The sequence below is a fragment of the Amblyomma mixtum genome, chromosome 3 (genome assembly GCF_055824585.1).
Source record: "Amblyomma mixtum isolate Tamu chromosome 3, ASM5582458v1, whole genome shotgun sequence".
NCBI lineage: Eukaryota > Metazoa > Arthropoda > Arachnida > Ixodida > Ixodidae > Amblyomma > Amblyomma mixtum.
In genome coordinates, this window is record NC_143014.1 from 367928106 (window position 1) to 367946290 (window position 18185).

An 18185-nucleotide genomic window follows, 5' to 3' on the forward strand; every position below is an offset into this window, starting at 1 on the left:
GTACGGAAGAAGTATAATGTTTTAGACCTCACTCTACAAACTACCTACATTATCCTGAGGTATACAGAAAGAGAAAGAAGAAGAGGAAGACCAAGAGGAAGAAGAGAAAGACGTGTCATAGAACGGCGTCGGCGCAGCGACCGATGGATGCTCCGTCAAGCAGCACTGAAGAGCTAGAAGCTCGTTATGCTGCCACCCAGAGGAAGATCGACAATGCCCTCCGTCAGATCACATTCCTCGACCGGCAGATCAACGACCTAAAGTGCCATTATCGGCGCGCCTTGGAGAACCAAGGGGAACAATGTGCCGCCAATATCAGACTGAGGCGGGCCGCAGTGAAACACATCAGGAGCATGTACTACCACTACGTGGAACTCAAACAAGCTGAGCTGGACGCCATCAGGAGGCGGTGAGAAGAAGTCCGCTCAACACCCAGCGAGTTCTCCTCCAGCAGCGACGAGGACGAGGACTAGTCAAGGCGCGCTGTGAACCCGGTGCGCAGCTGCTCTGCAGGCCTCTTTGTGGATGTCTACGAGGGCCATCGTGTTGGTGAGAGTCTCAGTGGGACTGCATACGAGTCGCTGTCCGATTTCTGGACACTTGAAACTTCCTTCAGTGCAAAATTGTGGCCTGAAGCTCTTTACAGTGTGCATGTTGTAACTCTATGAAACCGACCGCTTTTGTTTGTCCGTCAGGGCCTACTTTCTGTGCATTCATCAGTGAGGAGAAATGGCTCTTGCCAAACAAGGAGCCACGACCTTGACGAACTGAGCTAACTGAATGTATTTAGAACAAATAAAGGCTGCCAGTAGCGCGCTGAAAATCGCATGCTCGGTGAGATGTCTTTTCCTTAACTACACAAAAAACAACCTAGAGTCATCGGCATTGTTCCAGGCGGTGAAGGGGCCGCGTTGAGAGCTGCAGCTTGCACCCTCTCTCCATAGCACTGCACAATTCGAGGCGCATATGGCCCTAGCGCAACATGATGACACCAGGGGAACCCGCATTGACCGGTAGGTGAACGCCTAGACCCCTCAGGACGGACGCCGAAGTCTAAACTTGGGTCCTTCTTCACACCCGAGGTTTCCTTCTTAGAGCTACCGCAGGTAACCGCTTCCCGAGTAACAGTATCGTCAGAAATTTGCAGTCCATTCATATCACAGGAAATCATCTGCTGGCCCAGCGTCCCATACTCTAGGATCAGCCATAGACGGCGCTAATAGGACTCCTCCTTGATGAACTCCATGGCTTGTTCAGAAACCTTCGCTCCTCTTCCTGCAATTGCTGACGAGATCGGTCTTCCTGGCTGCCGTCTCTTCCAGCAGGACAGAACCACTGCCGCGTTCATTAGCTCCTCTTGTTCTAGATGAGCACTGCTGTATTCGCTGCTTGAGCACCGCGGTAAAAGTCACCTTTACCTCGGTCTCATCGACGCGTCCAGCTGCCGTTCCCGCCTTCGTGAGCGGCAGCGTTGCTGACACTGCCAAGCATTTGTTTTTTTTTATTGCGAAAGCAATACTGCTCGCAGTTTGAGTCGTTCAGCGTCGTCCCGGCGGCGTAACCACGTTTGACCTTTAGCATCACCTCCGCTGTGACGTCACGTCAGACGGAGAGGGACAGAGCACCAACTCGTCTCGTTGCGGTCGTCCCAGCGTAACCACTGTGGGCCGAGCAGCGGCTGGGCGCCGCTACCGCGAATAAAAAATAAAAAATAAAAAGTGAACCGAAAATGAAATAAAAAATAAGAAATAAAATATTAAATATAAACAGGTAAAAAAAGAAAAAAATAAACAAAAAGTAAGGAAAAGGTGAGCATGGTGGCAATTGCCACCGCCCCGTTTAAAGGGGGCGCTCATATCCATCCATCGATCCATCAATCCAGCGGTTATCCGCAACCTCGGGCAGCGGCTTTGGCCGCGTAGCTCGCAGCTTCTACACAATCATCCGTTAGCGTCAGCGGCTCGTTTTGGCCACCGAGGCACGTATAAATCTGCCAGCACGTGGGGGCCCTCGTGTGGCGAGTATAATGCCATGTAAAACAAATGGGCAAAATATTGACAAACATAAGCTTTACTAAGAACACTACCAAGACAAACCACCAGCCAAACCAGGCCCAGCCAGGGCTATTGCTTTCGCAACTTGCCGGGCTTAACCAAGCTAAGCATCTGCCAATTTTTTTCAATGCGAAAGCATTTCTAGGCTATGTCGGCGGGGTTCGTCTCACCAATGGATGTCCGCTGCAGTTGAGATGTTTTCAGAAGCGGTAGCGTCAAACGACCGAAAGAGGGCAATGTGAGGATGATGCCGCACAAAGCATTACATCGAAATGATCATTAGTTATTTGTCAGACCCAAAAATGTCCATAAAGTAGGCGAAGCTGGGGTAAAGAGAGGCCCAAATTTGATAAACCGGAAGTGTGGGAGGAGCGAACGCGTGGCGCCAAATTTTGAAAACCTGAAATGGCCACTGAGATGAAACGAAGGAATAAACGGAGTTAACCGAAATCCAGTCAATGAATTAATTAATGATAATCAAAAGACCAAATTCGAGGATACGATGAAGCATCTACTTACTAATCAATCATTAATTCGATTGATTAATTCAATGTATTAATTATATCATTTACGTAGTTGAGTGTAGATCACCCAATCATCGACCAATCAATGAAGCATCAATCGTGTAAACAATTGATAATTAATGGATCAAAAACAATTAAACGTTCAATGAATGTAATAATTGTCATAACTGTAATGATGCAATTGGGAACGTGGTGTTGATGGACCAACGCTGTTAATACAGAGCTGATGACGTAACTGCGTGACGTAATAACGTGACGTTGAGGTGACGTCACTGGGCGGCGAAGGAGCGCGCCCGGCGTGCCCCCTCCGTTCTACTCCGCCTAGGGGGTTGCCATAAAGACGACTATTGCGCATGCGCGCCTCCTTGGATGGGACCACCGCGACGGCTGCAGTGGCGTGGAGAGGTGACGCGGGCGGGAAAAACAATAAAACAGCTTCGCTGCCGAGGGGCAAATAGGGGCAAAGAGGTGCGAGGACGCGTCAATGCTTTCTCATTCGTTTACCGCAGTAATCTCTAACGTTCTCTTGTGTCAAAGCGCCCAGTAGCGTTTCCACACAGTTCCCTAACTGCCGTCCAGTGGTTCATAACCCGTCGCAGTGGTTTTGCAGTTTATCGCAGGGACACAGGTTGGAACCTCGATGGGAGCAAAATGAAAGAACGCCTTTGTGCTGCGCGATGTCAGAGCGCATGCACGCGCACGCACGCACACAGACACACTCACAAGAACACACGCACACACACGCCCACACGTACACACACACACCCACGCACACACACACACACACACACACACACACACACACACACACACACACACACACACACACACACACATACACACACACTCAAACGAACACACACGCACACACGCACACTCACACGAACACACACACACATACACGCGCACACACACACACACTCAAACGAACACACACGCACACACACACACACACACACACACACACACGCACACACATTCACACGAACACACACACGCACAGACGCGCGCGCACGCACACGCACGCATGCGCGCACACACACACACATACAGAAACACACGCACACACACGAACACACACTCGCACACGCGCACGCATACACACACACACACACACATACCGTCACACACACACTGACACGAACACACACACACACGAACACACACGCACGCACATACACACACGCGCACATGCGCCCACGCGCACACACACACGCACACACACACACCCACACACTCACTCACACGAACACACACACGCACACACACGCGCGCGCACACACACTCATACACACACACAGACACACACACATACGAACACACACGCACACACGCACGCGCGCACGCACGCACACACACACACATCCACACACACTCACACACTTACCCCCACACACACACTCACACGAACACACACACACACGCACGCAAGCACATACACACACGCACACATGCGCACACGCGCACGCACACAAGCACACACGCGCACACGCGCATCGCACACACGCAGACAGTGATACAGACACAGAGACACACACATAGAGACAGACAGACAGAAAGAAAGAAAGGAAGAGAAGAAGGAACAAAGAAAGAAACAAAAAAAGAAAGAAAGGAAGAAAAGAATGGCGCGGACGCGGTCGACTTAGGTTGTGTCCAGAAAGGCTTTGCGGCGCGCGGGCTATGTGGATGGCGCAAGATGCGCCCCTAGTCGCCGAGATGCCGGCACGCAGTGGCATCAGCGAAACCCATGCGATGAGCGCTCGCTTGTGCTGTCGCTTCGTATCACAGCGCACAGCAATGGGCGCGCAGCGGTGATGTATCGCTAGTTCCTTACCCCGCGTTCAGCGATACCGCCCTCAACTGCGGGAATGCACTTAACGTATTCGCAACTACGGCGGCCGATGTGATGGCGCACAGTGCGCCCAGTGGAGTGGCTGGGGCCATTCTCAGATAAGTTGTTCACTGAGCTACGATGTGAGCGCACACGCCGCCTTTGGCTGGAGGAGGGACACCGATTTGTTTGGAGGATCGCTGGCTTGTAGTTAGCGGAATCTAATGTCCAGTGGCGACAGAGCAGCTGTGAAGGATGCTGCAGTGCAGGATATATTTGGGTCACCTCTGGTTCTTTAATGCGCTCTGACATCGCACAGCACACAGGCGTTCTTTCATTTTGCTCCCATCGAGATTCCACCCCGTGTCCCTGCGATAAACGGCAAAGCCACTGCGAAGGGTTATGAAACACTGGACGGCAGTTAGGGAACTGTGCTGAAACGCTACTGGGCGCTTTGACACCAGAGAACGTTAGAGATTACTGCGGTAAAGGAATGAGAAAGCATTGACGCCTCCTCGCTCCTCTGCCCCTTTTCGCCCCTCTTCGGCGAAGCTGTTTTCTTGTTTTTCCCGCCCGCGTCACCTCTCCACGCCACTGCAGCCGTAGCGGTGGTCCCATCCAAGGAGGCGTGCATACCCACTAGTCGTCTCCATGGCAAAACCCTGGACGGAGTAGAACGGAGGGGGCACGGCGGGCGCGCTCCTTCGCCGCCCAGTGACGTCACCTCAACGTCACGTTACTACGTCACGCGGTTACGTCATCAGCTCTATATTAACAGCGTTGGTCCATCAACTACATGGTCCCAATTGCATCATTACACTTATGACGATTATTACATTCATTGAACGTTTAATTGTTTTCGATCCATTAATTATCAGTTGATTACACGATTGATGCTTCATTGATTGGTCGATGATTGGGTGATCTACACTCAATTACGTAATTGATATAATTAATACATTGAATTAATCAATCGAATTAATGATTGATTAGTAAGTAGATGCTTCATCGTATCCACGAATTTGGTCTTTTGATTATCATTAATTAATTCATTGACTGGATTTCGGTTAACTCCGTTTATTCCTTCGTTTCATCTCAGTGGCCATTTCAGGTTTTCAAAATTTGGCGCCAGGCGTTCGCTCCTCCCACACTTCCGGTTTATCAAATTTGGGCCTCTCTTTACCTCAGCTTCGCCTACTTTATGGACATTTTTGGGTCTGACAAATAACTAATGATCATTTCGATGTAATGCTTTGTGCGGCATCATCCTCACATTGCCCTCTTTCGGTCGTTTGACGCTACCGCTTCTGAAAACATCTCAACTGCAGCGGACATCCATTGGTGAGACGAACCCCGCCGACATAGCCTAGAAATGCTTTCGCATTGAAAAAAATTGGCAGAGGCTTAGCTTGGTTAAGCCCGGCAAGTTGCGAAAGCAATAGCCCTGGCTGCGCCGGGTGTGGCTGGTGGTTTGTCTTGGTAGTGTTCTTAGTAAAGCTTATGTTTGTCAAAGTTTTGCCCATTTGTTTTACATGGCATTATACTCGCAACACGAGGGCCCCCACGTGCTGGGAGATTTATGCGTGCCTCGGTGGCCAAAACGAGCGGTTGACGCTAACGGATGATTGTCCAGAAGCTGCGGACTACGCGGCCAGAGCCGGCGGCCGAGGTTGCGGATAACCGCTGGATTGATAGATCGATGGATGGATATGAGCGCCGCCTTTAAACGGGGCGGTGGCAATTGCCACCATGCTCACCTTTTCCTTCCTTTTGATATATATTTTTTTCGTTTTCTTTTCTGTTTCTTTTTTTATTTTTTATTTCTTATTTTTGTTTTATTTTTGTTTCACTTTTTATTTTTAATTTTTTATTCGTGGCAGCGGCGCCCAGCCGCTGCTCGGTCCACAGTGGTTACGCTGGGACGACCGCAACGAGACGAGTTGGGGCTCTGTCCCTCTCCGTCTGGCGTGACGTCACAGCGGAGGTGATGCTAAAGGTCAAACGTGGTTACGCCGCCGGGACGACGCTGAACGACTCAAACTGCGAGCAGTATTGCTTTCGCAATAAAAAAACAAATGCTTGGCAGTGTCTGCAACGCTGCCGCACACGAAGCCGGCGAAGGCAGCTGGACGCGTCGATGGGACCGAGGTAAAGGTGACTTTTACTGCGGCGCTCAAGCAGCGAATACAGCAGTGCTCATCTAGAACAAGAGGAGCTAATGAACGCGGCAGTGGTTCTGTCATGCTGGAAGAGACAGCAACCAGGGAGACCGATCTCGTCAGCAATTGCAAGAAGAGGAGCGAAGGTTTCTGAACAAGCCAAGGAGTTCATCAAGGAGGAGTCCTATTAGCGTCGTCTATGGCTGATCCTAGAGTATGGGACGCTGGACCAGCAGATGACTTCCTGTTCTATGAATGGACTGGAAATTTCTGACGATACCGTTACTCGGGAAGCGGTTAGCTGCGGTTAGCTCTAAGAATGAAACCTCGGGTGTGAAGGAGGACCCAAGTTTACATTTCGGCGTCCGTTATGAGGGGTCTACGCGTTGACCTACCGGTCAATGCGGGTTCCCCTGGTGTCATCATGTTGCGCTAGGGCCATATGCGCCTCGAATTGTGCAGTGTTATGGAGAGAGGGTGCAAGCTGCAGCTCTCAACGCGGCCCCTTCACCGCCTGGAACAATGCCGATGACTCTAGGTTGTTGTTTGTGTAGTTAAGGAAAAGATATCTCACCAAGCATGCGATTTTCTGCGCGCTACTGGCAGCCTTTATTTGTTCTAAATACATTCAGTTAGTTCAGTTCGTCAAAGTCGTGGCTCCTTGTTTGGCAAGAGCCATTTCTCCTCACTGAAGAATGCAACGAAAGTAGGCCCGGACAGACACACAAAAGCAGTCGGTTTCACAGAGTTACAACATGCACACTGTAAAGAGCTTCAGGCCACAATGTTGCACTGACGGAAGTTTCAAGTGTCCAGAAGTCGGACAGCGACTCGTATGCAGTCCCACTGAGACTCTCACCAACACGATGGCCCTCGTAGACATCCACAAAGAGGCCTGCAGAGCAGCTGCGCACCGGGTTCACAGGGCGCCTTGACTAGTCCTCGTCCTCGTCGCTGGTGGAGGAGAATTCGCTGGGTGTTGAGCGCACTTCTTCTCACCGCCTCCTGATGGTGTCCAGCTCAGCTTGTTTGAGTTCCACGTAGTGGTAGTACATGCTCCTGATGTGTTTCACTGCGGCCCGCCTCAGTCTGATATTGGCGGCACATTGTTCTCCTTGGTTCTCCAAGGCGAGCCGATAATGGCACTTTAGGTCGCTGATCTGCCGGTCGAGGAATGTGATCTGACGGAGGGCATTGTCGATCTTCCTCTGGGTGGCAGCATAACGAGCTTCTAGCTCTTCAGTGCTGCTTGACGGAGAATCCATCGGCCGCTGCGCAGACGCCATTCTGTGGCACGTCTTTCTCTTCTTCCTCTTGGTCTTCCGCTTCTTCTTTCTCTTTCTCTACCTCGGGGACAATTTACGTAGTTCGTAGTGGGAGGTCTAAAACATTATACTTTTTCCGTACTACCCGAAAGCCCGTTGTAAAATAAAAATTCGCTATTGCACCGAAAGGATATTTACTAAAAAAAAAAGGATATTTACTGAAAAAAAAATTTAATGCTGTAAGGGATAACAGTGAGTAGGAGTGGAACCGGAGATGAAAGAATAGGATCTGCCACCGCTAAGCGAATCCCCAGCTAAGGGAACGGGTCGGCCGTGTGAGCTTTTACAGAAACCGTTTCCTAAGTCCTTCTTGCTTCGCTGTTCACTCTTCACTTTGGAGATGAAGATTTCTGACCAAGGTTTGGAAGTATTTCCTTCTGAGAGTTTGGTCCTGCCGAGAAAAGAGGACAGTGTGTTTAATGTACTGCATTTTTCGGGGCTTGGCTTCCATGATTTATCGATTGTGGGAAGGTATCAAGTTTTTATTCCCTGGCTATATACAGCGCTTTATTCTGAAGCCGACGCGGGAAACGTGCCGGCCGGTGCACAACGAAAACAAGACTTGGACTGGACCGCGACAATACAGAATTAGACTGGGGCTGCAGGTATAGGAAGCTACTGTTCACCTTTTTGGGCATCTATAGTCCGAGAACTTACCAGTTGTCTAATGATTTGCCGGAGAGGTTGGGCTGATTTATTTATCTCAATTACAGCACGCAAGAGACCATGAACACTTGCATTTAGAGGAGCCTCGGTTCACTATGTTGATTTTGCTTTACATTTCGCTGACAATGGGAATGTGTTCGTAGAATGTGCTCTCTCCGAAGGGACAAGACATTTTATGATTTAATAAAACAGCCATAACAAGCTTGCAACTTGTGCTTCGACCCATACGTAGAGAGAAAACTTGGTGAAATAACGGCAACTCCGATTTCGCCTTTACATGCAGTTGGAGGTGACGCAAGAAATCCTTAGAGTTTTTTTTATTGCGTAAGCAATATTTCGACAGGTTTCAGCCCTTCGTGTCGAGGCGGCCGTGAGGCACCTTTGACCTTGAAGGGCGGGGCGAGGCGCGGCGCACCACAGCTGTAGCCGGGCCGCTTCCGAGTGAAGGCGCTGCCTTCGCCGCGCTGTCGCTAGCTGCGGTGTGTGGAGAGGAGGCTGGAGAACGGGGAGGAGGGTATACAATGCGTTCGCTCGCTTGCCGTCTCCGTCGTTATGCCGCCTGATAAACAGAAAGGGAGGCTAAGTCGGCTTGACGAAGCCAGGAAACGACAACGGGCTTCGGAGACAGATGAAGAACGCGAACAGCGCCTTGCGCGCTCAAGACGCTGCTAGACGGGCGCACCGCGCCTCTATCGAAACCGAATCGTCTACAACCGGTGATGATCGCGAACGGAACGCTATGGATGCTTACGAAACCTACCAGATTTAACCAAAGCTAAACCCCAGCAAAATGTTTTTCGTTCCCTATGGGATGGCTGTTTATTAGGAGAGAGTAATTAATCAGTACGAAACACTCCCGCCCGACCACAGTGCCTTTTGGTCCGGAAAAGCAAATGCCTCCATGCGGAACTTCGCAGCATAGATTAGCCGCTGTAGAAAAAATTGCTTGCATATATTTCTGTGACAGCTGAGTTCCTTGAGCACTATAACGAAATCGCTCAAGATAACAGGCCTTCTGGTTGGGCACGTAGTATAGACTCTGCTTAGTGCGAATCTCTGATTTGCGGGGGACGAATTTCAGGCAGGCTACAACGCTCTCTTCTACCAATCGCTATCTGTGGAAGCCTCGATAGCCTTGCTTTTCCGCCAACGTCGACTGTCGGCAAATGACCAGAGGGAAAGGGCTAAAATTTTTATTTGCTAAATGTGATATTTCATCGTTCACAGAAATTATAGTATTGATTACTATCAGGTGTATGCCATTCAAGTCCAAGCAGGGCGGTGCGTTTCGCCACTAATTGTCTTGATTTGAATTCGACGGTGCATAGGGCAGGGTTAAGCAACATTATAATGGAAGCAGCTCTCGTCATTACGTTTAGTTCCGTTGGAAGAGTTTAAAATACGCACCTGGAGTGCCTGCTACCCACGAGTGCACTGCGTCGCGAGTGTGCACCCCTGGAACTGCATTACACTCAGGCCTGTATCCGAGGGCGTAAACTGGGGAGCGGAGCAGCTCGGTCTAGCAGGAATAGACAGAAATCTATGTTAATCCACTGCCCTAGACTCGTGGTCTAAGTCTGTTTATTGGGATGATAGAGCTTGAGAAGGGCATACCGGCTCAACAATCATAAAATGAATCCAGCGTACAGTTGAATGTTTTTGGTGAGCGAAGACCAGCTAGTTATCTGTAGTTCTGGAGGTGGAGCAGGCATGTCCTCCGAGGAATAGAGGCATTGGAGTTTGGGAGGCGGGAAGGTTCTCGGCTCTGGGGAATTCCCAGCGAGTTTGTATAAGTCTGAGTAAGCGCCACAGGTTTGGCGTCCTTGTGGCGATGGATACTTGAGGGCGCGCAGGAGGATCGCGGTCCTAGGGAGGGTGTTAGTGCCTGAAGGTCTGCTTGTTGTTTAGAAAAAGTTGGTTTGTTTTAGTTTCTGGGGTTTAACGTACCAATGCGGCTGAGGCTATGAGGGACGCTTTGGTGGAGGGCTCCTGCAATTTCGACCACCTGGCGTTCTTTACCGTGCACTGCAATCGCATAGTACACGGACATCTGGCATTTCACCTCCACTGAAATTGGGCCGCCGCGGCCGGGATCGAACCCACATCTTTGGGGTCAGCAGGTGAGCGTCATAAGCGCTCTGACACCGCGGCGGCTAGATAGAGAAAGTGCGCGCAAAGGGAGGTGAAAAGCTGTTGTTTGTTTTTCAGTAGTTATTTTAAGCAGTTTCTTTCTTAATTTTCTCCGTTTAGTTTTGGAAGAACTGTCGGTCCTGAGGGGGCGACGAAACTTGGCGTTGTGTATCTCGGGAAGTTCGAGAGACTGTTGTTCTCTACCTATGGCCTCGTATCCTAGACTCCACGGGGTGTGTTTTTTTTAATGCAGGGTATTTTGTAGGTATGTGGTTAGGATTCCTGGGGCGGTGTGTGGTGCGAGTTTGTTAGCACAGTGAGTGACGGTGAATGGTTGTTTGGAATTGTGATTTTGTTTTTAGAATTGCAGTGAAGTATGATCGCACATTTTCTTCTCTACAATGATGCTGAATACATGCATGAATCAAGTGTGTCATTTGCCTAAGACCGCTAAATAATTTGGTAGAACTTTTCTTTCATTCTGTTTCGGTTTCAGCAGTCGGAGGATGGCTGTGACGTCAAAGTGTGGTTTTATGTCACATGAAACATCGAAAAACATCGATGTAATGGTCGCTTCATCGTGTTAATTCACCTTTTAATTCACTAAAGTGCTGTAGCCAGCCTTCTTCAAGAGCCGGAATGACAACGAGTGTTGAGGCAGCGATAACATTGCAGTTTTTTCATGCCTCACGAGACCTACCCAAGCAGCACATGACATCGGTCCAATGTAGGATCTGAGTTGGCAAACGACAGCCCTGTGAAGGCCCCGCGTTGCCTCTGTTCTCCCAGCCTTGGCTCAGCCATTTTTAGAAGTTGGCAGTATTGGACCACTTTCTCAGACGTTCTCCCAGCCTTGGCTCAGCCATTTTTAGAAGTTGGCAGTATTGGACCTGTTTCTCAGACGTTTTCCCCGCCTTGGCTCAGCCATTTTTAGAAGTTGGTAGTATTGGACCAATTTCTCGGACGTTTCACCCGCCTTGGCTCAGCCATTTTTAGAAGTTGGCAGTATTGGACCACTTTCTCGAATGTTTCCCCTGCATTGACTTTGCCATATTTAGAAGCTGGCCAATTCCTGCAATAGGCAATGCAACTTTGAAGTGCCGACTGCTATGGAGCATCATGCAGTTGCTATTGTGACTTCTTAGTTTTCTCAATTGCGGCGATAGGCGCGATATATATATATATAGCTCGCACATTGTTAATTATTTATAAGCATATATAGTTCGGGGCGTAGATAATGATATCTTCGTAAAAACCCGCATAACCTCCTGTGAGATTTTTTAAATATCAGTTTTTTAAACTAAAATATGCAAAGTTGCATGCATGCATGCGATTATTTCCCCCTTTAAGGTTGTGGTCTTCGTTCTGTGTAAATGTAAAAAGTCTAGTCGTGCAATGAAAGAATGCGAGTCGTAGAAACATACATGCAGCACCGATTTTCAGGCCTGAATTTCAAAAACTATAAATAGCATTTTATAAAAATAACTTCTCGACTCTAACGTTAAATACGCTGTACCTTGATGTGCTTGGGCGTCGCAGTTAATGCGGTATACCTGCAGAACAGCACCAAAACATATATGCATGGCGCAACGTGTCGAGCACTCCATTAAAGCAGGAATGGGTAAACAGTAGCGTGCGTTTGCTCCATGATAGGACAGCGCTGACCAAGCGCTTATATAAGAGATACATATAGCTTAAGAAAAAAACGTTACATCGTCTGCGGCAACTCGAATTGGAAGAATGCGAAGGCATTGCGCCTCCACGGTACTCGTTCTCTCCCTTTGCCTCGTATGCAGCCCATATGAGTTATATGTGTCAGTATATGTGCCTCATATGAACACATATAGGCTTCATACGAGTTCATATGTGCCTCGTTTGACTCATATGGGCACCATATGAGCCATATGTGTCGACAAATGCGCCTCGTATCAGCACATATACTTCATACGAGTTCATGTGTGTCACAAATTAATGTGTCTCGTATGAACGCGTATAGGCTGCGTACGAGCTCATACGCGTCACAAATGTCACAGATGAACACATCTGCTGCATATATAGTAGTTCACGCGCTACGGAAAGGTGACTTGTATGGATTACATATGTGGCATACCTTAACTGACACGCGACACTCGTGCGTACACAAGAGCTCCGATATGCACCGTATCAGCTTACATCAATATCGTGCGAAACACATAGCCGCTGATGAGTGCCTCTCATAGAGTGGGCCTTGCTGTTTGAAACACGCGGAAAAGAAGGGATGAACAAGCGATTAACAAGTGCCCAACCAACGCATAAAAAAAACTCTTGGCCTGTTTCAAATACTTTTCTCCTTGATTCTCTGCTTGTGCCCTCCTGTTGTAAACCGCGCTATAGTGCCTAGAATATTCTAGGCACTATAACCGCGCCTATCCAAACAGTATGACGTTAGGCGTTTCCAATGTGCTTGGACAAACGTTCAGCCAGAAGGCAAATGTTGCCTTCTGGGCTTAGTTGAGCTAGGCACTATAGTTGAGCTAATAACGCCAGGTATTTTCATGCAAGAGCTCCGACTGTAGTTAACAATATGTGCGCAATGAGAGTACTACGATCAATGGTGCAGGCGCTGTGAAAATTAAAATACATACAAATATCAGATCTTTCAGTGCTTATCACAGAGCACATCAAGATCCACAATATCAGTGGAAGTGCAATCGGCTGTAGTTCAGCTCCTTATACCTTAAAAATAAACATTTGTCCTCGCACCTAACCGTCGAATTCTATACTAGTGGGAAGAATAGCATAAGTCTTGTCATCGAAATGTAAAACAGTTTTTACCATGCCAGCAGTGGTGTAGTACATTCTGCTTCCGGCAGCCGAGCTGAACGGATCGCAGGGTCATGGGCTCCAGCGGAGCAGCGATAGCGGCCTTTGACGGCCGCGGAAACAGGATCGATGACTGCGGTGATAAGGATTACCAGATTATTTTGCCGACACTGCCAACAGGACGTGTTGTTTGCAACACCGTTTTTCTTCACGGCGACGTGCGAGCGAGGCCGTTCAGGGTCGAGGATTTCCGGGACGCCCTGGCCGAGACCGGTATGCTCCCCGACGTGGTCGCGTTGGGGGCGTACCAAATCAACCACGTGTGGGCGGTTACCCTGCGGAACACGGAGGCAGCAAAGAAGTTGCTCGCCTTCAACGAGCTGCAAGTTAAGAAACGCCGCTGCCTCATTATCGACCCGGAAGACCAGCAGGTAAAGCTGCGGCTACACTGGATGCTTCACGGTGTGGCCGACGACGACATCAGGACGGCATTCGCGGCGTTTGGCAAAGTGACCGACGTTACGCGTGAGCGGTGGCGGATACAAGGCGTCAATGACAAGAGCTCAACGACAAGAACGGTCCTACTGAAGTTGAAGCCCGGCTTGACGCTCATTTCCGCTCGACGCTCATGGTATCCGGTACTTGCCTGTAGAGAGTGAGGATGGGACACCATTCGACCTCATTATGCTAATGGGCCTCCATTGTATTTGGCGCTCCAGAATGGCAGGATATCATTGCGATCCTGATGCACGGCCAGCACGGATCTATTTTCGGGAGTGCATGCATAAGTATATTGAAGTTCAGAAACTTGCTCCTGAAGCTCCCGAGTGGCTCGAAAGAGTCGAGCCTTTGGTGACGCTTAAGGAGTTTTAATATGACGAAGCCACGCACCCCCGGGCGGATAGTGTTGTTAATTATTGCTCATTGCGCTCTGTAAGTGTATTTGTGTACTGTATTTGTATTTGTGTATTTGTATGTGTGTATTTGTGTATTTGTGTGTGTGAAGTCAGGCAATAAATAAAAAAAAAAAAACAGCAGTGGTGTAGTGGGTAGTGTAGTGAGCTGTAGATCTCTAGGTCGGTGGTTCGAATCCGGAGCGGCGCGTAGTTTTTTTTTCGCGTCCTAATTTTTTTTTCACTTTCTTTAGTTTACTAACTTCAATGGAAGCTATTTTATTGTTAATTGCCTTATAATTCCACCCCAGCCCTTCCCTTTCCTTTCCCAAAAATTGTAAACCAGACACATATGACACATATGTGTCATATGACACATACGAGATATTCCATAATCATACGAGATATTCCATAATCTCGTATGAACCAGACACATATGACACATATATACGAGATTTTTCGATAGGGACGTATTAATCGCTATCGGTTAATCGTCTTCATATTGATTACGGTCATAGATTTCAATCACGCGTCTACAGCGCGCACTTCGCTTCTGCGTCGCGTGGTTGCTTCGGACGGTAGCAAGAGTTGGGGGGTGCGTACGTCGACTGATGTTTCGGAGTGCGATCGTTTCCTGCCGCCTTGATCCAAGCTTGAAGACGTAGATGCGACCGGCCGTTGTGAAATACCGAGATCTTGCAAGATCTCACGGTATTCTTTTTCAACGATACGGTACTTGCGTTGCTTTGCATTCATGGCGAAATGCAGAAGCTTTGCGGTGAAAGACGAGGACCGCAACAGCCGCACAAAGGGACAGCAGACAGGCAGTACGACCAACACCTCCACACCACATAAGAAAAACAAGCGCGAGCACTCGCGGCATGACTCGCGGGCAGGGTTGCCGTTGGGAACATTTTAAAAGGAGCCAAAACTTGAGCTGAAAGTAGTCAAAAGTAGCCATGCCATTCCATCTTAGCTGTCGCGTAAAATAAGATGTTTTGCTCATTAATAAATTGAAGTGTAAAAAAATTGATAAAAATTATTCTTGGCGGTGTTGTCAACACTAAGCTTCAAAGAAATTTTTCGAAACTAAACGTGTATTTATCCACCGCTTTACGCATAAACGTAGGCATCCGCTCTCGCTCCCACGTGCGCTCCAAGCCAATCCCAATCCATAGCTTGTGGTCATTTCGTTTGGACGTTTGGCAGCAAAGCGCGCGCTTGTGAATTTTTATTTCTTCAAGCTTTTTGAAGTTTGGTGGCGGCACGCGTGAGTCACCGAGGGGAACCAGGAGGCACTGCTTGCGTAAGTATACATTCTGTCCTTTTTTCCCTTTCATGTTAGTTGTCAGCTAATATTTACTTGTGAACTTGTCAAGAGTGAGGACAATGAGCACGCCTCGTGTGTCGCCCCTTTATCTAACAACTTGTCTGTAGGCATCTGTCAGCAGTTGTCTTTTGATTAACTCAGCGGCGCATTGCAAGGTGTAACTGCGTGTAAGGGTTGGGGTAATATGAAGTAACACACACGTACACGAAGGGAAGCGCTTCTAAATGTCGTGTGTGTTTGTGTGTTCCTTCATCAGGGTGAACGCACTATCCCGGCAAATCTTGTTGGCGCATTGCTTCTGAGAGGGTTTGTTTCTCACGGCACATCGTACATTTATGTACGTGTATAGATATTATGATCATGATCGCAATGACAGTCGTCACGTGGTTACGGCGCTCGGCTGCTGACTCGAAATACGCGGGTTCGATCCCGGCTGCGGCGGTCGAATTTCGATGGAGGCGAAATTCTGGAGGCCCGTGTACTGTGCGCGATATCGGTGCACTCTAAAGAACCCCAGGTGGTCGAAATTTCCGGAGCCGTTCTCTGCGGCGCCCCCCGTGACCAACCAGTTGCCACGGTCGATGCAGTTGAGTGTTTTTCATCGCCAATTTTTGCTTTTGTGAGGCTAATCGCTTGGTTCAGGCATGCATGTCAGACGTCATAGAGTCGCAGCCTGCATGCCTTGTGCTTGATTGACAAATGCTTCCATGGCAGTGTTGACATTGTTGCGTTGCGAGTCTCCGTGCGATGAGAGAAATGTGACAAGAACAGGATGAATGAACACAGTTCTTCTGTACTGCCAGAAGTAATGCTGCTCCTGCCAGTGATCGGTTACAGAAAAAAAAATTGAGAGTACTTTTTATTTATGTGTGTCCCTTCCCGCTACTCAGAGCCTTGTATTACAAAGTCTAGATCAGTGTGACTCTACATATAGCGAGTGCTAGTTTCGAGCTCGCTAATTGAACGCGCTTGTTTTCTCTCTTCCTCATTTGGTCAATCTTGCGTTTTACTGGTTTCTTTTTTCATCACTATGCTCCTGGTAGACTGCACTCAGTTTGATGTTCAATGCAGTGAAGTTGCACGCCACTATTGCTGGCTGTTATTTGGTTCACATGACAGCAGGCACAGAAATATTGTTTAAATAAGTCCCAAATTGCAGGCGCTCGTGACACTTGTAACTCTCAACTCATGAAAGTTCAGAAGTGCGTTGCGAAGTAGAACGAGATGGTTGTAAGAGTACCTGTCAGTTGTCATGGTAGTGTGAAGTTTTCGGCACCCAAACAGGCAAGTGCCAGTAGAGTATGGCACAGACAGTGTCTGGGAAAAATCCTTGTTTCCCCATTAATCTTTTGTCGTGTTTCCTCTGTGCAGCATGTCAAAACCATTCGCTGTGGTGAAGTTTCCTCTTGAGGATGACTGCCTTGCAGTCATTCCTGTCGGATGGCTCACAGAGACAAAAGAAGAGTGCTACTGGCCTGTGGCCAGGAGCTCGGAGGTGACGCGGCTCGCAAAAGCTGAGGCCGAGCCAGCTCTCGGAGGGGAGTGGATGCGTTGCCCAGTGGTCGTCGTTACCACTTGCCATAAGTAGTCTTATTGCAGACATATTGATGGTAGCTTCATCAGCGATTGTAAAGGCCTCTTTGCTAGATTCTGTGAGCCTGCACCTCTGCATGGCTAAATTACGACTAAGAAGTCATGTTGATAGCCACCGCTTAGCCAGCTGTCAAAAAGAGGAGCAGAATGAACTGTTAGCTATTGCACTTGTAAGCTGATGAACTACTTCTGAAACTCATTAGTGCCTTGTTTTTGAAGACCTGTAGTTCCCAGAATTAGTGCTGCACTCAGTATGCTTAATAATATTTAGTACAGAAAGGTTTAGTATGGTAATTTTTTTTTTTGCATTATGAAACATTTTTTGGCACACAAAAAGCACAGACAAGGAAAGAGCACACAATACAAATGCCAGACATCAATTGATGCTTTGCGTTGTGTTCTCTTTCCTCATCCATGTTTGTTGTGCACTGAGACAGTGTTTCATAATGCAAATTCAGAACCAACTCATCCAGCTGTTTACATTTAGTTCAGTTTGAATTGTAAGCCTGTCGCAGTGGCTGAGTGGTCCATGCTGCTGAGCCGAGGGCCCAGGTTACATCCTGTCTGTGGTGAAATGGAGCAGTGCTGAATGCGCTTGTGCTCTGTAATATCAGTGCATGTTAAACAACCCCAATGTGGTCTAAATTAATCTGGAGTCTTCCGCTACGTCATTCTTCATAGCTTAAAGCTGTTAAATCCTAGAAACCAGAATCACACTTTTAATTGTAAATAAAACAATGCCTCTGCCACATGAGTGTTTCACAGGCTTTCAAACTGATAGTCTGTTGGCCTGAGTGTTGCTATACAGGCAGCTGAACGGGCATCAAGTCAGCAAAGCAGCCCTCGGAGATATTTTGTAGTGACAATTCTGTTAAGTA